Consider the following 22,830-nt stretch of genomic DNA (forward strand, 5'->3'; position numbering starts at 1 on the left):
GTTTATTTGAGCCCGCTCTGTTTTCCTAGTGTGGGCATTCAATGTTATGAATTTTCCACGTAGAACTGCTTTCATTGTGTCCCAAAGATTCCTGTATGTTGTATTGGCATTCTCATTTATTTGTAAAAACTGTCTAATTTCTTCTTTAATTTCCTCTGTAATCCATTGATTGTTGGAATAATCAAGTCCTTATAAATAGCTCAGCCCAACCCCATCACTTATTACTATTAATATATCCCTCTGTGGAAAATAATGATAACAGTAACAATCTCAGTAATCTTTTGCCCTTTTAAAGTACTCTTGGAGATATCACCTATGAGGCGATAGTGACAACTTGGTATCTCCATATTCTTACTGTATAACTTAAATTTGCTTAATCTTGCTGTGCCTCAGTTTCCCCATCTGTAATATGGAAATAATAATGGCCCCCTATTCCTAGCTTGTAAGAACTAAATGAGGTAATAATGATCAAATGCTTAGGACAGTATTGGGCACAAACTGTTTTATAGAAGTTGAGTACTAGCCTCATCCTGTGTTCTACTGAGACAGGCAAAGGCATGAATTAATATGCTGTTTTGATGGGTGAAGAAGTAGAAGCCAGTGGTTCAGTGAGTTTCCTTAGCTCACACAATAATTGATAGGCAACCTATAACAAAGAGAAGCCAATCTGAGCCTTTGAATCCTGCTTTAGGTCCCAGGACAAGGTCCTTCTTTCTAGGCTTTTGAGCATCTCGTCATGTTAAATGATTTTGAAGCATTGATATCCCTGAGGATTTTACTTGGATTTATGGAGCAAGGCATGTGCCAAAGTGTCTCTCCCAAAAAAAGATTTTGCCTGGTCACCTCAGCCCCCATACCTACTAGTACTTGGGTCTATGGTAGCTTCCAGAAACAGATTTGATGAGTCAGTCAAGATGGGTGATAAAGTCAGTCAAGATGAATCATAAAATTTTCATTGTCCCTGTCTCCGCCAGACTCATATCTGCACCAGTGGGAAGTCTCAATAATGTGCTGGTTCTGCCTAGCCAAATAGCAACAGTGGCTGTAGAGAAAGCAGAAAGATAGGTCTCTCTCAGAAATAAGGAGCCAGGAAGTAGCTGAGAGCTGTATTAATTTCAGAGCTTTAAAAAATGAACACTTGTTTGTAAAGTCACTTTCATTTTTATATTACACATAAACATAAAATGAAAAATACACAATTGAGTAAAGACTGATGGTATCATCAATCTAGGCAGAGATTTAAAAGCCTACACACATGATCTATAGCTTTAGCTAGCATATGTCCCCAGAGTAGACTTCCCTACTGTTAAGATGAGGGAACAGCATAAAGCTCAGTAGCTTTTCCTGTAACTCCCACAAATGATGAAAAGAGAGGCCAGTGAAAGGATTAATGTTGCTTCTGATAATCATCTGTTTGGAGGAGTCTGTTTACTTAGTGTTGCTTGAACCACACACAACAAGGAGAACAAAAATAAACACATATATGGAGGAGGTGGAGAAAAGAACTGAAAAAATTTTTTTAAAATATGCTTCTAACATTCTTACCAGAAAAGTTAAAGACTGAAAGAAGAATACCAAAGGGTTGAATGGTTGCCTTTGACTGGTGGGATTGTGGATATTCAGTTTGGTGTTTCTTCTTTCTATAAGTGCCCTCCATATTTATAAGAATGTATCGTACAGTGGAAATTAAAGAGGCACTTTTAAAATAAATCTATTAGAGAGGGCTGGGGATTTAGCTCAGTAGCACCACACCTGCCTTGGAACTGCAAGGTCCTGAGTTCAATCCCTGGTACAAAAAAATCTATTAGAAAACTTGGAACCATTTATAAAGGTATACACTGAAGAGCCTACATCTCTGGTATCATCACTTAGGGAGCTGTGGCCATTAGGTTTATTCCATCTTAGTGAGAGAGTGCTAAGCTATCAGCTGATATCACTGTGTCCGGTACTTAGCCTCTAAAGAGGTTTCACATTAGAACTGAGGATTTGCCACTATGAGACATTATAAGACAAGGGGTAGGGGTGGAGAAAATATTTTTTTAATGTGTAAACATCATTGTCAATAAAGAGATACTCAACCCTGTGGTCAAACCCTGTACCTTACCGGTACCTCTAGAATGCTTTGAGAATGAGCCAGAGTAGAGTATCAGATGCTTCCTCCTGTAACACAAGGCTCAACTGGCAAGGTCCTGAGGGACTGAATCAGACCTGAGCTGGACATACTTGGCCCTTGGTTGGCATTGTGCAAGACCAAGGCGAAAGCCAAAAAGCAGGTTCCTGGGAAGATGCCAAATAAAAAAGCCAGACAAACTGTCCAGGCAAGCTGGCACAGACAGTGCAAGAACAGCTGGATACCAAGCTAGTAAACAGAGCCTAGGGAGATCAAGTTATGGGCTGGAGAAAATTCTCTGTGTGGGAAAGAGGGATCTGGAGCAGTGTTTAACATAGATGGTAAGAGGCACATGCTGAAGATGCCATTGTGACCGGGATAGGAAGATTTGTAGACCCCTTTGAGCAGTCAGAGAGAAAATTTATTCCAGTGGGAACTACAGCCATGTCATTGAATTATTGACAGATGTTATGAATACCTGGACTAACATTCTTTACAGCCCTATTATTACCCATATGATCTTACAATAGAGAAATTGAAAAGGATTTATATCCCCCAGGAATAAAGGCATTGTTGTTACCCAATTACTATGATGAAGGGTGTTTTTAAATATATATACCATTCCCATAATTCAAATGCTTCGCAGACTCTCAGCAGAAATGCCAAGCTTTTACCACCTTTGCTAAGGAAATAATAAACATTAGTCTCAAAGAGTTTTTTTGCCAACTCTTGAAGATCTTGGCAGGTATCAATAGTGTGATTTTTTATAAGAAATAAGATCCTCTAAATTCTGTATAATAGATTTATAAATTGCTCAGACGGCTTATGGAATAACAGATTGAAAACAGAACATAAATTATAGGTAGGAATATAAACATCAATCCAAATTTCAAAAATAAGCAGAGCAGAAATGTGAAGACCATTAACAAATAGTCTAGTAATTGCTTGTAACTTAATATTACCTTGGTTAGAGATGTTATTTGGTGTGAATGTCCTAAATAACAAGAATTGAAGTGGAGTTTTTTTCAATCTAGTTCAGTGCGGCAGATGTGAATCAAATGTTTTCTGTGATCCAAACACTGTTCTAGGAGGTGGGGACATAGTAGCAAACAAAGTCAACTGAGCCCTCACCCTCATGAGGGTGACAGTCTAGTGGGAAATCACTAATAATAAACAGGAGTGACACACAAATATATATTTTGTTAGACAGGTATACATGCACTGAAAAAAATGGTAGTGTTCCCACTTGGAAAAGGGAAAATTACAGCCAATAGCCCAATTTCAGAATAGATAAGAGTTCCAATGGGAAGCAGGAGGCCAGTCATTCACTCACTGATTGCCACTTCCCCATCTGTCAAATGGAGCAGTTAGACTGTGGGGTCTTTGTCGCACACTCTTACAGCTCTGGCTGATGGTGGATCTTTAATATATGACACAAGGGAAATTAAGAAACAAATTGGATTTCAATCTTTTAAAGTGACTCACCAAGTAGTAGTCTTCCGTGTCCATAAAACAGAGCCACAGGTTGCCCAGAAGGAGGCTTCTGCCTTGCCTCAGCTTCAGATCCCCACACTGGAGCTTTCAGCTCCTTCCACAGCAGAGGGGAGGGGCAGTAGCCTGGTTGACATCTCCAGGATGTTTCAAACTCATTTGTAATTGCCTCTTTAACACTGTTTTCTTAGACATCACTATCTGTTGGGTGTTATCATTGTAAGTCTATTTTATAGATTAGGAAATTAGGAAATAAAAGCTGTTGGGGCCAGGGATTTAGCTCAGTGTTTCCACCATCTGCCCTGCAAGTACAAGGACCCGAGTTCAATGTCTGGTACCAAAAAAAAGAAAAAAAGAAAGAAAATAAAAGCTATTTATCTTGCTAACATTCATAGTTAGTTTCAGTAAAAACATTAAAATCCAGATCTCTCAGATTCCAGAATCTGTATTTCCTCTATACCCAGCCATGTTTTTATAAGCACCTGATTTTTTACTCTAAAAATCTGTTTCAGTAAAGATGCACTCAACAAACAAAATCCAGAATGTGGGATACTATACAGAACAAATTAACTGGGGGTTTTTTAAGTAAATATATTTAAGAAAAAGAGAAAATAACCAACAAACGAAAAATTATATACTTAAGATACCAATTCAATTTTTGGACCTATTTGAATCCTGATTCAAACAGTTATTAGTTAAAATCAATATGAGTTATATCTAGGAATTTGAATGCTAACAGGATATTTGATATTATTTTTACTTAGGTATGATAATACTGTGATTAGGATTTTGAAGATAATCACTTTAAAGGTGCCTACTAACATATTTCCAGGAGGTCCATGCTGTCTGGGATTAATTTTAGAATAAAACATTGGAGATAGTATAAATCACAAGATTGGACACATCTTCATTACTAATATAACTAGGTATTGAGTTCATGAGACATTTTATACTTTTCTTTCTAGTTTTATATGTGCTTAAAATTTTCCACACAGACCAAATGATAAGTATCCACAGTGGAGAGGTAGAGTTAATTGCATTTTCTTAGTTACTGTCTCTTCCATTAGATCAGGGGCCAGGACCAAGCACATATGCCAATGCCTGTTGCTCCCCTCCCTCCCCTCGTAGATCTAACCTGGATTTTGGACATCCTACCCATAAGAAACTCCTGTCTGAATCTTAAGTCTTTATGCTACCAGCTTCACTAGTTCACCCAGGGAACCCAGAGGGCAGTGTGATATAATGAAAAGGAGTCTTTGGAGTCAGCTATGCCTTTATTCAAAGTCTAACCTTGTCTACAAATAGCTGCATGATCCTGAGCAAAAGCCTTCACCTTACTAAGCTGGAAGATCCCTCCCAAATACTGAGCTCCTAAGTAGACTAATCTGCTCAGACCCAGCAGTGAATCAGGAGAATAAGTGGTCTCTAGAGGGACTAACTGATGGTTTTCTAGATCATGTCTATCTCCCTAAGGGAGGAACTACTCTTTGCTTCTAGTGGTCTCTAGGATAGTGAGGTAGAAAGAACATGACTTTGTGGTTAGAGTAGATTCAAATTCTGTCTCCATCAGTAATTGTGGAGCCTTTCATAAATCTTTTAACCTTTCTATCTGTGAAATAATAATTATAATACCCACTAAGAGGATTTAGTGAAAGAAATCATTCAGGTGCCCAGTGTGTATTCCCCAGTACTTTCAGGTGCTCTCTTGATGCTCAGAATATGAAAGGGGTGACTAGATGTCTCTTTGGGTGTGGGTGTCTCAGAGGTAAAGTCACAAGGTATAGTTAGTTATACATGTCTTTCACTGCACAAGAGCACATGGGTGGGCTTCTTGAGTGTGGGTGGGACAGTTTGCCTGAAGGAGGGTGCTTTTGTCTGCTTTGAGCAAAGTCCCTGCTTGGAAGAAAAATATCACTCAAAAAAAAAATTTATTTTGTAATGAGTGACTAGCTAGTGCTAAAAGTCAAAAAGAAAAATAACTCCAATTTATATTTTCATAGCATTAGGCCTCCTTGAAGCAAACCACACTTTCTAACCACATTAAAGTTTCTTCTTGGTTGATTCACATCCCTGACCTGAGCATCCTGGACCATGGTTTCTATGAAAACTGAAAATACCAATTATCCAAATGGGCCTGACTGCCTGTTAGCACATACTTTTCTCCAGGCTACCCTCAGGGTGCTTTGCATACCTGCTTTGTACTGCTGCCAGGTGCATCTGCACTATGACATGAGTCCTCCTAGCAAAAGTCCCCCAGCAGAAGGGCCTGAGGGCTGCTGCTTCTGTTGAAATGTTTGAAGCATCACCTGGTAGGCTAGTGTTAAGGTCAGGGTAGACAGGATGAGCACTGATACCTCCTCTGCCCTCTTCATGGTCTTGCTCCTCCACCTCAGAAATTCAAGGCTACAGAGCTTCAGGCAGGAGCAGGAACCCTTCCCCTCAGACTGGAGGCAAATCCCACTTTAGATGTGTTTGAGAGAGAGGGGCAGTCAGACAATTCCACAGTCTGTCATGGCAAGTGAAGGCAAGAGAAGAGCCACAAATATTTTGAAAATGAAAAGCAAGAAACCCAGTGAAGGAAGAAGGGAGAGAAGCAGGCATAACATGTACATAGACAAATATGTATTTTAGTTTACTTTTTCCACACACTTGTCCCAATATCATCTGTTAAAGAATCCTTCTCTTTTCACAATACCACTTTTATCAGAAACCAATTTTTCATCTTTTAGTAGTTTTCTTTTTATCAGGTGGTCTCTGATGTTATGGCAGTGTCTCCTGTTGAAATCCAGGAGTCCTAGTCCGGGGAGATTTCAGAATTACACTCAGAATGAAAGTTGGCTGTGTCCCTTCTCAAACAGGGAGCTCTCTTCCTTCTCATTTTGAATGTTTGAGCCTAACATGAAGTCAGAAGAAATTGTTTAGGACAGTGGTGTACACCTGTGGGAAGGTGATCATTTGTCCTGAGTGTAAGACAATGACATGATCTGCCAGCCACAAAGGGATGAGGTGATGTTGGAAAAACTCTAAACCTGTCACCCAGATTTGCAAGTCTGGTACAGACCACTGAAACTCTCTATAATTTGATTTGTTTTCTTGTTTCTGCAATTCATGTAGCCATGTGAGCTCTCAGTGGCCTGCTTCCTGTCTGATATCCCCAGCCTTTTTCAGCAGGATGTCTTCCCTCCCTCACCCTATAAAAAGCAGTTACTCCATGATTGTTCTCCAATATGGGTAGAAACAATGTTACCAGAAACTTCCAGGCAGAGAGCAAAGGTGGATTTTTCCTAATCTCATTCTCCCTTTCTTCATCTCATACTGTTAGATACTAGTAGTGCTACAGTGTCAGTCCACCATAGAGCAGCAGAGAGTAACACCACATTTTTTTAAAATTTTTGTGTTCAGGTTTATAGCAGGCTTTTTTTGGTGGGGGGCGTTGAGACAGGGTCTCACTATGTAGTTGAGACTGACCTGGAACTCACTGTATAGTCCAGGCTGGCAGCAGAGAGTAACTCCACATTTTTTTAAAATTTTTGTGTTCAGGTTTATAGCAGGCTTTTTTTGGTGGGGGGCGTTGAGACAGGGTCTCACTATGTAGTTGAGACTGACCTGGAACTCACTGTATAGAGCAGGCTGGTCTCGAACTCACAGCAATCCTCCTACCTCAGCCTCCTGAGTGCTGGGATTACAGTTGTGCACCACCACGTCCAGCTGTAGCAGGCTAACTTTAATGTAGGACTGAATCCTGAACAGTGCTTTCTAAGCCTTCTCTGCCACATATTCCCCAAATAACTGAGAGTGGTTAGAAGGAATCAAGGGAGATGGTTAGAGGTAGCTTTTCACTCTTCCCCTTTTTTGTTTCATTGTGCTGAGCCTCTGCTTCTGCTTTAACCCTTAAGATATTATTTGTCCAAATGACTCCATGCTCCTGAAGGCTGCCTAGGAACATCAGAACTGTTGAACTATTTTCAGACTTTAAGATAATGTCTGGCACACAGTAAATGATAAGTTCATGCTTGAGAAACAGACTGAGAGCAGTAGTATATGGAACAACACTTGAACTTTGTGAAAAGCCTATTTTTATGTTCAGTCCAGCCTATATACGGTGGAGGTAAAAGAGAAGGAAGGTATCTTCTTTAAAAAACAATAGCACCCCATTATTACCTAATGCCTCAGATTATATTTCAAGTATGTATCACTGGAGTCAGAGAAGGAATCTGGTTTATGAGGTCAGCGCTCTTTCCGAAGAAAGATAGGATTCTCCAAGCAGGTCATGTCACCACATGGAGTCTGACGAGGTTCCCCAAAGACAGTATGGAGACTCAGTGCACTCTATTCACCAATTAAGTTTCATCACAGAAAAAGTGTTTTCAGTACACTTGGGTATGCACAGAAGTGCATACTCAGAAGGGATTGTGGGCACTCATAAAGTGAGCCATGTTATGGTGTAGGACTGGAAGTCTTTATGTGATCTTGGCAGTGTCTTTAAGATAGATGATCTAAGATAAATGTTCCTACTGCCCATTTAATGGGCCAGGTTAGAATGCAAACCATTTGCATGTGTTTGAAATTCAAAAGTATGCTGCCCACTTAACAGTGCTATTTCCTTGAGGATGGAAGCCTGTAGAAGGAAAAGTGGGAAACTCAATTAAAAGTGAAAAGCATAGGCTCCCAAGTTACAGTCTTCTTGTATTGTTAAGATCCTTAAGGGTTTTTGTTTGTTTGTTTGTTTTTTGTTTTGGGGTTTTTTTTTTAGTGAATTTCCTGGCATTGTAACTTTGGGTAACTTTGGGTCTTGAAGCTACAATTTTTCTTGAAAGTATAGTAAGTATAATTATGATTTTCCTTTGTCTGCCTTTTTTTCTTCTATCCTACCTCAGTTACATTTCAGAAAGTCCGTTGGTGCCCAGACTGTGGTAGCCTGGCTGCTGTTGACAGAGCTTTGCTGGGTCTTGTCTCTGCAGACAGACTTTCAGTTCAGAAGAAAAGCTCCAATGAAAAAGAGGAGGAAAATCCTTTAAGTGACAGAAAATAACCTCCAGTGATTCCTTTGCCCTGTGGTTTCAATCCTGAACAGCTTTGAAAATCATGCCCGAACAACTTTTGGGAGAGATTTTACTCTTGCTTGATCAATTGATTGTTAACCAAAGTAAAAGTTTGCATAATTCTTATCACAGCCTGCAGGCACACAAGGGCAAGAAAAAAAGCCAACTGCAAAGTGAAGGCCCAGGACCTTCTGTTCAGTCTGCACCTAACCACACCACACAGTAGATACTTCAGTGCTTATTAATCGTACTACTTGGCTGGGATCAGGCTTTCCTGGGAGAAAGATTGGGGACAATATGTGGTTGCTGGAGCAGATGCGGCACAGGTTCTGTAAGGAATGAATTTCCTCTTGTCTTTTCATCTTTTGCATTTGGCAGTTTTACTTTTGGGGGAAAATATTGTCACAACATGAGAAAGGAAAATAAGTCATGAACATGCTATAAAGACCTCCAGCTATTTACCTACACCAAAATGTGCTGGATGGCTTCTCTCATAATGGCAACTGTTCAGAAATAAGTAAGTTGCCTTTAGACAAAATGCACTCTCTCTCTGGTTCTGCTTCTCCTGCAGTGTGCTGGCCAGTGGTGCAGGTATGAGACAGACTAGCCAGTTGCTTGGAGAGCTGGGGATAGGTTCTGGGAAGGGGGCAGGGAGAGGTGGAGAGGAAGCTCTCTCCTGAGACTTGAATACTCTGGCAGAAAAGGTTATACAGGTGAAAGAATCTTCAAGTGCATGTGTGGCTGTGTGTAGGTGTGTGTGTGGATGTGTGTATAGGGGAGAGAGAAGAAAAACCGAGCAGGGGGAATGTTTTATTTGATTTGTGGATTATAGTTTTCTTTGGAGAAAAAAAATCTTTCTCCAGAATGACATAGGAGTCAGTCTTAGCAGTAAAGCCATGATTTTAGAAAGTGTCTAGTCAAATATACCTTGTGGGTTTTTTTTTTCTTTTTCTTTTTTGTTGGTAGTTGTATATTTGCTATGTTTCATAGCTTTTACTAAAATTAACTGCTGCATCTTCTCAACCTTTCCCAGAGAATAGAGCTTGCTTTGTTAGCCTTCCTGAATTCTAATTCATACTTTCTGTGCTGCCCAAATCACACCTTTTATAAAATTAATGTGTTAATTCCTGTTGAAACTGGTGTGAATAAATCACTTTGTAATAAAGCATATCAGGCTAATGGGAAGAAAGGATCCCTAATGATGCTTGGGATTTACCTTAAAATATTACATATTAGGGAAAGGGGATAGGAGGAACCTCTAAAGATTTAAAATTAGAATAGAATTAGATGATATCTGGAATTTACCTTAAAAAATTCAGGAGAGGAGGGAAGTAGATGGGAGTTGATAATTGTTAGTACACAGAGAATTCATAATACTGTTCTCCCTACTTTTATATGGGTTTATACTTGTGTATAATAAAAAGTTACACAGTTTTGCACATGTTTCTCAGCCCTTAGATATGGAAGAAATCATAGACCTAAAAGAAGTTAGGCTGTGGGCTAGTAAGGCATTTTACTAATAAGAATATATATTTAATGTGGGTTCATGATTTATTTGAAGAAGCTCACTATTATCAAATGTGTCATTATTAATAAAAAATGCCAGTGCTCGCTTCAGCAGCAAATATACTAAAATTGGAATGATACAGAAGGTTAGCATGGCTCCTGCGCAAGGATGATACACAAATTCGTGAAGCATTCCATATCTTTAAATAGGAAGAAAATGGCTAAAGGGGAGGTGGAAAGGGAGGGGAAAGGAAATAAGGGAAAAGAAAAAATGTGGAAAATGGAAACAAAGTCTTTGTAAGTAGGGAAGGGTGAAGGGGGTAAAGGGAGGGCAGGTGTATGGGGAAAAATAAGAACCAAGACATAAGGTACAAGATCCCAATGATAAAAGTAACTGTATTGTTTACTTTAAATGTACCAATGAACTTAATGGGGAAAAATGCTGGAATAGAGAAACCCTTGGAAATGGATTTGATCTAGACGTCATTGGCCCCTTCTATTGATGATTATTTTATAGGCCAATTTAGCCTACTAATGGAAAATTGTAATAGAGGCAGAGAAATTAGACAAGTGACTCTATTTTGTAAAACCAACCACAAAACATCCAATGCAGTATATGAGTTGAACAACCAAAATACTGCCCTTTCTGGTCTGTCTTAACCCTCTGGAGAACTTAAGGATATAGAATGTGCCCTCAGCTCTTGTATCAGTGCTATTTATAGATTGTAAACTACATATTCATACACACCCATGGGACTCACAATGATTAACCTTTCTCTTCTTGCTTCCCCAAGCATGACCACCACTGTGTTCCCTGGTGCACAGACTTCCCTGGGGATAAACCTAATTAAACCTCACAAACTCTGAAGAAGCAATCTTATTAATATTTGCCAGGGGAATTCTAGCAATGAAGGATGGGGAGGTCTCAAAAACCCAGAAAGAAGACCAGAAGTCAGTTTGTATAAAAAATATTTACTGAAACTTTTGCATTCAGTTCCTGGCTGGAGACTTTGTTTTTGTTTGTTTGTTTTTTATATTAAATTTATTGATGCATATTAGGTATACAGTACAGTTGCATCCATCAGTGAGATCTTGTACCTATACATGACTTCTCAGGTTCTTATTTTCCCCATTCCCCAGCCCTCCCCTCAGCCCCTCCACCCTTCCCTGTTTACAAAGACATTGTTTCCTTGTTTTTCCTTTTCACATATTTTTTCTTTTTGCTTTTTTTACCTTTCCTCTACCTCTACTTCCACTACTCTTTTAGACTTTTCTTCCTATTACCCAATATCAATTATACATTTTAAACCTTATTTACACTTTACTTTTTCATACCAGAGAAACTATTTGGTATTTACACACGCATAACTTACTAATTTCACTTAAGAGTATGGCCTCAGTGTACATCCACTTAGCTATACATCTCTCTAGTTTCTTGTTCTTTATGGCTAAGTAGTACTCCATTTTATAAACAAACAAACAAACAAACAAAACCGTCTTCTTTATCCAGTCTCCAGTTCATGGGCAATTGGGCTGTTTCCAAGTTTTAGCTATTACAAACTGTGCTGCTATAAATAGGGATAATATAGGAATGTTTTAGGAGGTAAAACTGCCACTGGAATAACCTTCTTCTTTTGGAAGGACAATGTGGGAGACAACAGATTTAACCTAGCCGAGAAATCCCGCTCTGAGAAATCATGTTGAAAAGGGATTCTGAATATCTGGAAAAGTCTCTATCTGATTCTCACTGCAGCCATGATGAAAATAAACAACAAAGAACTTCCTGAAATCTAGGCAGGCACCAAATAAAAACTGGCACATCTGTTCCCACCACAGAGACTGGCTCTAAAGGCTAGCTAGCATGCACCAAGAAGGGAAACTGGAAGGGTTGGAATGTGTGACAAGTGATACCAGCAGTAAAGCAGAGACTAGAAAAATTCACCTCAGCTTGAACCCTCACTGTAGGAAAGGAGATGAAATATTTCAGAACAAGATCCTTCTCACACTATGGGAATCAGCCTTCCTAGGAAATGTGTATAGTCCCAATCTTAAATCTAGAGCCAGATGCTGGTGTATTTCAAGACCTTTCTGAAGATGAAAAAATAAACCTACAAACCTTAAAGCTATCATATTTTAGTCATTATCAACTACCTAGATTCAATCTTCTTCCTAGCCTTTAAGCTGATTATTCATGCTTCACAGCATGTTCCTGTAGCCAAGGAACCATTAGGAAAGCAGATGACCATTAATGCCACTCTTACATACTATTTCAGGAGAATAAATTGAGCAAAGAGAATCTGTCTGCTGTAATGCTCCAGGCATCACATCTAAGGATTTGTCGCAGAACCCTACCATTCCCTCAGTCCCTAATCCTAATCCGTCAAACCCGCTGTGAGGATGGAATTGAATGGCCAAATATGCCCTGATGGCAGGGTCCTGGTGTGCTCTCTGTGTGTGCAGTGCTTCTTGCTGAGTGAGGTTTTCTTTTCTGGGAGTCCTGTACCATCTAAAAGGTTCTGCACTGTCTAGGATATTGACTGCCAATCATATGCGGGTGTGAACATTTAGTTTTAGTTTTTCAAATCATTTTTGTTAGTATATAATGTTTACATTCCATGTGAGGAGTTGGTATGTGTACGTAATATATTTTAATTCCTTTTTTCATCCTTTTCCCTTCCTTCCCTCCCCCTCCCATCCATCTCTTCATACCCTTTTGTTTTGTACGTTTGCACTCCTTGTGTGCAGTGCCTGTACATAATACATTTCAATCAATTTTTAAACCCCCATTTCCTTCTGTCCCTCTCCCCTCCCTCCATCTCTTGACCCTCTTCTCCTTTGAAAAAGACCTCTCTACTTCCTATTATCTTTTATTTGGTAATTCATTTATACTTTGGGTTTCTCGTATAAGAGAAACCATGTGATATTTAAGGTTGTATGTCTGATTTATTTCACTTAATATTATGGTCTCAAGGTGCATCCATTTTCCTACAAGTGATTATCTTTCTTTATGGCATAGTATGCCACTGTGTGTAAATGCCACATTTTCTTTATCCATTCATCTGTTGATGCAGATATACACTGTATCCATGATTTAGCTATTATAAGTTGTTCTGCTATAAACATGAGTATGCATGTATCACTGTACTATGATGTCTTTATCTCTCTAGAGAAGATACCTAGATGAGAAATAGCTGGTCAAATGAAAATTCTAATTTCAAGTTTTTGAGAAACCACCATAGTGTTTTTCATAGTGGTTGTACTCATTTACATACCTACTAGCAGTGCAAAAGGATTCCTTTTTCCTTGCAGACTTAGCAGCATTTATTTAATTTCTTGATCATGGCCATTCTTTCTCGGATGAGATGGACTCTTAAGTGTCATTTTAATGTGCATTTCTCTAATAGCCAGAGATGTTGAGCATTTCTCCATGTATTTATTGGCCATTTTTATATCTTCTTCTGTGAAGTGTCTGTTCATTTCACTTGCCCTTTTTTGATTGACTCATTCTGAGGTGTCTAATTTTTTTAGTTCTTTATGTATTCTAGTTTTTAGTCCTCTGATGGATAGCTGGCAAGATTTCCCATTCTGTAGGTTATCTTTTCACTCTGTTGGTTGTTTATTTTGCTGTGCAGAAACTTTTTAATTTCATATGATCCCATTTGTTGATTCTTGGTACCATTTCCTGTACAACCAACCAGACTTCTGTTCAGAAAAATCCTTGCCTACTGCTATGAATTTTACCTGCTTTGTCTTCTAGCAGGTTAAATGTTTCTGTTCTAACATTTAGTTTTTGATCCATTTTTATTTTAGTTTAGCACATTAGAGGTATGGGTCTAGATTCAGTATTCTGCATGTGGATAGCCAGTTTTCCCCTCACATTTATTAAAGAGACTATCTTTCCTCCAGTGTATGTTTCTGGCCCCTGTGTCAAGGATCAAATAATTCAATGTGCTTGGGATTGTTTCTGCATCCTCTGTTCTGGTCCATTGATCCTCATGTTTGTTTTTGTGCTGGTACCGTGCTGTTCTTATCACAGTAGATTTGTAATATAACTTCAAGTCTCAGATCGTGATGCCTCTTGCTTTGCTGTTTTTACCCAGGATTTCTTTTGCTATTCTGGGTCTCTTGTGGTTCCGTATGAATCTTAGGATTGTTTTCTTCAGTTCTGTGAAGAATGCTGTTGGGATTCTGATTAGGATTGCATTAAATCTGTACATCAATTTTGGAAGTATGGTCATTTTGACTATGTAGGTTCTGCCTATGTAGGAATAGGGAATATCTTTCCAATTTCTGGTGCCCTCTTTCATTTCCTTTTTCAAAGTGTTGTAGTTTTCACTGTAGTGGTCTTTCATTTCCTTAGGTTAATTCCTAAGTATTTAATTTTTCTTGATGATATTATACATGGTTTTTGGGGGGTTTTTTTTGCTAATTTCTTTCTGAGTGGGTTCATTATTAGTATATAGATAGTAATGCTATAAATATTTGTATGTTGATTTTTATCCCACACATTACTAAGTTTTGTTATTAATTCTAAGAGTCTTTTGGTGGATATTTAGAACTTCTATGTAGAAGGTCCTGTTATCTGCAAATAATATAATTTGACTTCTTTTCCTTTCCTGTGCATTTTTCTTTTATTTCTTTCTCTTGCCTAATTGCTTTTGCTAATGTTCTGAGTACTATGTTGAACAAGAGTGGTGATCTTGAACATCCATTTCTTGTTACTTATTTTAGAGGGAAAGCTTTCAGTTTTTCCCCTTTTAATATGGATGTTGGTAGTAGGTTGGTCATAAATGGTGTTTATCAGATTAACATCCTTTTGTACCTATTTTCTTCAGTGTTTTTATAATGAAGCATCACATCATGAAGCATCTATTGAGATGATTGTGTGATTTTTGTCCTTGCTTCTGTTTATCTGATATATTGCATTTATTGACTTGTATATATTAAACCATCCTTATATCCCTGGGATGAAACCTACTTGATCATAATATTTGATCTTTTTGATGATTTCTTGCCAATATCTTGTTGAGGATCTTCACATCTGTATTCATTAGATTTGTCTATACTATAGTTCTCCTTTTTTTAACCCTGAAATTTTAATTTTTTTATAGCAAAACATTTATTGGTATATTTTAGTCATATATAATGATAACACTCATTGTTTCTCTGTGTGAGAAACCAAAAGTGGAAATAAGTACTAAAATGTAGTTCTCTTTTTGAGTTGAATCCTTGTCTGATTTTGGAATCAGAGTAATGGTAGCTTCCAACAATAACCGGGAATATCCCTTCCCTTTCAGTTTCATTAAAACTTGGTACATCTGAAGTTTTTGTAGAATTTAGCAATGAACCCATCTGGATCTGAGCTTCTTTAGTTGTTAGGTTTTTTATCATTGCTTCAATTTTATTGCCTGTTACGGGATGATTTATGGGTTTGTTGTTATTTTTTATTGAGTTTATTGGTACAATCTAGGTATACAATACAGTTACATTCATCATTGGGATTCTGTACCTTTACATAATAGGTCTTGACTCTCATTTTTTCCCCTTGTCCTTGCCCTCCCTTCACCCCCTCCTCCCCTCCCCATTTACAAACACTTTATTTCCATTTTTCAGTTTGTCATATTTTTTTCCTCTCCCATAATACCTTTCCCTCACCCTTCCCACTTTCCCTACACCTTTAGCCCTTTACTTCCTATTTCACATTATTAATTATCTCATTAGGATCCTGTGTACTATTATAGTTTTTCACACCAAAGAAACTATTTGGTATTTCAGTTAAAGAAATCTCTGTATGAACATTAAAAATAGGGAATCCTAAAATAAAACTAAAAAGGAAAGTAAAAGAGAAAAGGCAATGATGAAACATTAAAATAATCCTTAATTCTGGAGATGAAAATGATCCCTGAACATATTTAAATTGTTTCTTGCTCTTATAGTCTTATCTTATTCTTTTTTTCATTATTTAGAGAATACTTTATTAGTTTCTGTAATCAAACCCACGTAGATATGACCTTACATATTTAGTACGATGTGTTACCCCTGTTCAGTTCTGGTAATTTATATGTGCCTAGGAATCTTCCCATTTCTTTTGAATTTTCCAATTTATTTACATACAGATTTGCAAAGTAGTCCTTAATATCTTTTTTATCTAGGCAGTTTCCATTGTGATTCCACCTTTTTCATTTCTACCTGCATTGATTTGGGTCACTCTTGGGCCTTTTTTCTCCTTTTTTGATTGGTTTGGCTAATTGGATTGGATTTATCTATTTTGTTTATTCTTTCAAAGAACCAACTTTTCAATTAATTATTTCCTTTTTTTTTCCTTGACTTTATCAATTTCTGCTCTGGTCTTTATAATTCCTTTCTTGTAATAATGTTGGATAGTTCTCTTTTTCTAGGACCTGGATGTGTATCCTTAGATTATTTAGGGTCACTCTGTGTGATTAGGCTCACTGTGGTGTGGGCATTCACAGCTATAAACTTTCCTCTTAGGACGTTTTTCATTAGGTCCCATAATTCTCATATATTGTACTGGCATTATTGTTGAGTTATAGGAACTGTCTTATTTCTCCCTTGATTTCTTCTGTAACCCACTGTTTAGTTAAAAATGTATTGTTTAGTTCCCATGCATTTACATAATTTCAGTGTTTTCTTTTCTCACTGATTTCTTACTCCTTTGCACTATGATGTGGTAATATGTATGGTGTAATTTAGTTAAGCTTGATTTATTCGCTAGTATGTAGTCTATTTTACTTACATTTACTTAAGCTTGCTTTATTGGCTGACTGGTATGTAATCTATTTTGGAGAAAATTCTATGTTCTGCTGAGAAGGTATATTTTGTTTTTCTTAGGTAAGACATTCTGTAGTTATCTATTAAATCTATTTGTTCATAGGTTTTGTTCAACTCTGATATTTCTTTGTTGACTTTCTGTCTAGTTGATCTATTTGTATTAGTGGAGTACTGTGGTCCCCCACTAGTGGTAATGTTTATTTGGCCATTTATGTCCAGTAGTACTTGTTTTATGAAGTTGGGAGCACTGTTGTTCAGTGAATATATGTGAATAATTGTTATCTCTTCCTGCTGGGTTATTTCCCTAAGCAATATTTAGTGACTTCCTTTTGATAAGTCTTGGTTTGAAGTCCACTTTAACTAAATTAGGATAGCTAAGCCTGAATTTTATTGGGTTCCCATTGCATGAAACAGTGTTTTTAATCCTTTGATTTTTAATCTATGAATTTCCTTTTGGGTTAAGTGTATTTCTTGTATATAGCATACCCTTGGATTTTGTTTTCTTTTCTTTGGTACTAGGAATCGAACTCAGGACCTCCCACTTGCCAGGCAGGCACTGTATTGCTGAGCTAAATCCCCAGCCCTAGATTTTGTTTCTTGATGATTTTGCCAATCTGTGTCTTTTGATTGGTGAATTAAGACCATTCGGCCGGGGATTTAGCTCAGCAGTTTGGTGGTCTGCCTTGCAAGCGCAAAGACCTGAGTTCAATCCCCAGTACCAAAAAAAAAAAAAAAAAAGACCATTCAAATTGAGAGTTATTCTGATAAGTACTGACTTATTCCTGTCATTGCTGTATTTTCCTGTTGCTGATTCCCTGTCTTTCCCTTCTGTTTCACTGCTCAACCTACCTGGTATATTCATTGTTAGACCTTCTGTCATTGTTAACTTTATCGTCTCTTTCTGGGGTGTCCTTGAGAATTTTTGGAGGGCTGGCTTGTTGGTCATCAATTTTGTTAGGTGCTCTTTATCATGAAAATATCTTATTTATCCATCAATTTTGAAAACTGATTTTGGAGGATATATCACCTTGTGTTGGAAATTGTTTTTTATTTTAGGGTTTGAAACAGCTTGCTCCAAGCTCTACTGGCCCTCAATGTTTGTGTTAAGAATTCTGCTGTAATTTTATAAGTACCACACACTGTTTGTGCCACTGGAGCTCATGAGGTCTGCTGTAATTCTAATGGGTTTTCTTTTATTCATTACTTTCACATAACTGCTTTTAAATTTTTATTCTGTTCCAGAAGTTTGACTATGATGTATTGTGGAGAGGCTCTTTTTTATTGTAGCTAGTTGGGGTTCTATAGAAGCCTCACTTATGTGTATGTTAAATTGTTTTTTCTTATTGGGAAAGTTTTCTGCTATGTACTGTCTTCTGATTTTTCAGTAATTCCAATTAATCTTAGATTACTCTTTTTGCATCATCGATGAGCTGTTGGTCCATTTCTTAGGTTTTCTTGTTTTTAAAATATCTCTCATTAAATGGTCACTGGAAATAGCCCTGTCTTCCAGCTCTGACACTGTTCTCATGTTGTTCACTTCTGCTTCCCTTACTTTCAACAGAATTTTTAATCTCCTGAATTTCTATTTTGAGTCATTTTATGGACTCTGATTCTTTTCTGTGCTGGTCTTTCATGTTTTGTTTTTGGGTTTTTTTTTGGTCATTCGTGTTTTTCATCATTTTGTTTGCTTCTGCTAGCTTTTAATTAATGTGTTCTATAGACTCACTGTTTTTCCCCCAAGCATCTTTTTACTTAAATTTTCTGTGAGCTTGCCAGATGCCTCATTGATCTGTTATCGCCCCAGTATAATTTCAAATAATTTTGGTGTCTGGCTTTTGGTTTCCTCCCCTTCAATGTCCCATGAATCAGCTTGGGGGAGTTGGGAGTTCTGGGTGGCATTTTGTTGGCTGGTCTTCTCAGGTTTCTGTGTGTGTGTGTGTGTGTGCGCATGCATGTACGTGTGCATGCATGTGTGCACATGCATGTGCATGTGTTGAGGCTTGTAGGTTGATTAGAGTGGAGAACTTTCTACTATGGAGACCTCTTTAATGTCTGCTTTTCCTCTGGGTGTCCTCTGAGTGTGGCCTTTGCTTCTGTCTCATGTTCCAGCCACCTTCATCTATTTGGATGGGAGGTTGAGACATATTTAGCCTAATACTGTTTCCAGGAATGGGCCACAGTATTGTTAACCCCAAGGCAATCTAGATATTGACATACATGAAAAACATTTAATAGCAACAGCTGTATCACCTTGGCAGTAGTAATAAAACCAGCATCAATTATATAGCCAAATACAAACTGAATATTGACAAATCATAACTAATAAAGTACCACCCTTAACCATAGAAAAGAGATGTATAATTATAGTGTGAACGCTAAAACAAACCAAATATTGACCTACAGTTGACCTACAGTAAATATCTACTAATGAAACAACTTTGCCTCTACTAACAAAGAGCCATACTCAACAGCAGTAGTGTAATATTAACTAGCTATATATACATTCATAAAGCTTAGTAATTGTACTAGTAAAGGTATACCAGATGGAAAACTTGGGAATGAAAAAAGGCAAAATTTGAAAACTCAATCAATGGGAAATGAGAAGGCAGAAGAAAAGTAAGATGGGGTCCTATTGAGTAAAAGGAATTTAGTAATGATAGAGAACCATTACAGGAAAGAACAAACAAGGGGGGAAAGGTAAGCAGAGATCAATGACAAAAATTAAAAACCAGTAGAAAGAGAAAGAGTTGAGAGGGAAACAAACTAAAAGAGGAAAAACGGGGAGAAAAACTTCAAACTCCTCCCCCTAATAAAAGCAATGAAGGAAAGATAAAAATGATACAAAACAGAAAAAAATTTCTAAAAAGATTGTCAAAGAGAAATTGCATGAGTGGTTTTCTTCCAATATTTGCAGTCTTTGATTGCAACCAGTCATGATTTTCTGTCTTGCTTTAGGGCCTATGGGATTTTGAGGTACCCTCCCTAAACCTGAGCCACTCTGTCCATTCCCCCCAGCCTGTGGTTACTGTCCTAGTCAAGTCATGTCCTTGCTCCCATTGGTAGATGGAGAACATGATTAGCTTTCTGATCTCTGATGGATATAAACTTCAGGGCAAGGTAGAGTAGGCTGTTGGACTTAATGTCCCTAATCCTGGAATCTGTTTGCTCCCTTCTCTCCCTAGGTATTATCCTCATTCAAGATCAGGTAGACTAGTTATTCTTCACCTCTGCTGCCCAGAGCCATAGGGAAACAAAATGTAGAGCTGGCTTGGAGTAGATGTCATGTCTTTACATGAGAGAGCACTGTATGCATGGCAAGGACCTACTTATCACACGTGCAAGGTAGTTTGCTACTTGAACAACATGGGCCAGCTTGTGTGGGGGTTGAGTACCACTTGTCCAGTGCAGGTCTGCTTTTGTGGAGAGAGATGCTGCTCATCTGGCACCGGCCTGCCTGCTCCCATGGGAAGAAGGGCGCTGCAGGCATGGGGGAGGAGCACTGTTCATCGAATTGATCTGCTTGGTCACATGGAGGAGGGATGCCCCTTGTCTGGGCAGGTCCGCTTAAACATTTAGTTTTGATCAAGTAAAAAACTCAGCACCCTAGTCACACTAGCTACATTTAAAGTGACCTTCAACTCACTTGATCATATGTAGCTAGTGGCTACCATATTGGTACAGAGTTTCCACTGTCACAGAATATTTTTGTGGAAGCACTACTCCTGTGCCATAGACCAAATCCAGCCTACCTCCTGCAACTACAAAAACAACTTTTACTGGAAGACATCCACTCCCATTCTTCCAAGTGTTATCTATGGCAGCTTTCACATGTTAACAGCAAGGTTGAATGGAGCAATCCACCAAGTCCAAATATTTATTAGGGAAAATGTTTACCAACTCTGCTCTACACCCTTTTCCAAGAAAAATCTATATAATCCAACATTTTCCAATAATTTTAATAAATGAGCCTCTTTCCCATCCATGTAACCCAAGAATGAATTCTAAGCTGCTTTGCTAGTTTCATTTTCTAGAATCTTTAGACTACCAATTTCATATTAACAACATCCACAAATGCTAGGTTTATACTATTTCAAAAAATTTTCAAGCATATTGAGAAATTAATACCATTACAGAGTTTAGGATTGTGTTGTATGTAGATTTTTACATGGCATCACTGGTATTCTTTGAGTTTTCTTGACAGTCCCATTCTAATTTAAAAGTCAGGCCATTGATTCTGCTTAATGTAAACTTATGGCCCAGGAATTTATTTTCATGGGGTTTCTCACTTTTAGCTTTTCCTCTAAGAGTCTGCTTTGGCTGGTTCTATTGTTTGGCTCACTGTTATCTAGAGAAAGTTGTCAAAAAATCAATATCTCATCTTTTCCAATTCATTATCTTTATCACTTTATCACTTTGTCTTTATCACTAAAATATCTTCTTTTAGCCTTTTCCTTTCTCCAGCTAGTCTCTTCCTCCCCAAATATGCACCTGTCCTGCTATCATTGTCATACCTAGAGGGCTGCCAGCACATCCTTGCGGGTTTTGTGGAGTTCCATATTGGCTGGAAGAGAACATACTTGTCCATGTGCTTGTGCTGCTTTTCTAAAGAATTTTTGAATGTAGAACACATTGCATAGTGTGACTAATCAGCTTAAAGGATAGGAAGAAGACTGAATCTAATTGGTTGACAGTGGCTAACAGAATGGCTTTAAGATGTATAGGCTTGAGGTTTTTTTTTTTCTTTCCTCAGAAGGGTCTTAAAATATACCAGCACCTGCACACACAGGTACCTAGACACTAAGTTTATCTGTAAAACCTGATTTGATTAGCTAAGAGGTCACAGTACCATCTGAAGCCATGGGTTGGGCCAAAAGACTACATGATGCAGCGCTTCCTTGAGCCTCCGGGGTTCCTCACAGTAACGCACAGCTGCAAGTGAGGCTGTCTGTGCAGTGGCTTTCCAAGTCCACAAAGATCAGTTCTTGCTACATCACAGCCATTTACACTTACAACTTCCATCACCATCCAGAAAGAACATACTCTAACAGTTTTTGTGCTCATATGTAAAGAACTTCTGGCCAAAATGAGACAATTCTCTTTTTCAAAACAAACTCAGCCCCAGCAAGACATGAACATTTTCATTCAATCTGTCAATTACTTTTTTCAAAAAAATGATCAAGTACTTTTATTTCCAGGTGTTGTTCTAGATGTTGGAAATATACCAGTAAACAAAACAAAGAAAGGTATTGTTTTGGTGATGCCTACATTTCAGGGAATACTGAAAATGAGTTAATCATAAAAAAGATATTTAATATGAAAAGGATATTTAATATAAGCTGAGGTAGAGTTAAGCATTACAGAAAAAATAAGGTAGGATATAAAGGGCACATGTGTGGGGTGGTTGGGGAAGGCCTCTCAGATGGCATTAAAGCAGAGACCAACATCAAGTGCAGGAGGAGGAGCTTTCACATTGGAAGCAACTCAAGTTCGGTGAAGAGGCAGAAGGGCTTGGTGTGCTGGGAAATGACATGGAAGTCAGTGGGGCTGGAGCCTGTGAAGGAGGAGAAATGAGGTCAAAGAGAAGGTCAGTGGCCACTGTTAAAACTTGGGCTTTGAGGAGTAGTTGGAGCTGAGCTAGAAATCCTAGAGGTTTTGAGCAGAAAAGTAACATGTTATCCAGTTTCTCTTTCTCTGAACAATATTTCTGTCTCTTACTCTTCAGCCTTTTGGGAAATACCATTATCTCTGCATCCACTCAGACTTTTTTTTTTTTATTGAGTTTATTGGTACATTTAGGGATACAGTACAGTTACATTCATTGTTGGGATCATGTACCTTTACATGGCAAGTCTTGATTCTCATTTTTTCCCCTTACCTCTGCCCTCCCTT

At 38.1% G+C, this 22,830-nt stretch overlaps 1 protein-coding gene and 1 pseudogene across 4 annotated transcripts in view; both read left to right on the forward strand.

Annotated features, from left to right (window-relative positions):
• The window catches only part of Tmem108 (transmembrane protein 108), a 347,129-nt gene that overhangs the window by 278,067 nt on the left and 46,232 nt on the right, over nt 1-22,830 (forward strand). The gene's annotated exons all lie outside the window — the stretch shown is intronic.
• On the forward strand, nt 10,253-10,353 carry LOC117284518 (annotated as a pseudogene).

The sequence above is a fragment of the Fukomys damarensis genome, unplaced genomic scaffold (genome assembly GCF_012274545.1).
Source record: "Fukomys damarensis isolate Sample0158 unplaced genomic scaffold, DMR_v1.0_HiC HiC_scaffold_37, whole genome shotgun sequence".
In the NCBI taxonomy this organism is placed as follows: domain Eukaryota; kingdom Metazoa; phylum Chordata; class Mammalia; order Rodentia; family Bathyergidae; genus Fukomys; species Fukomys damarensis.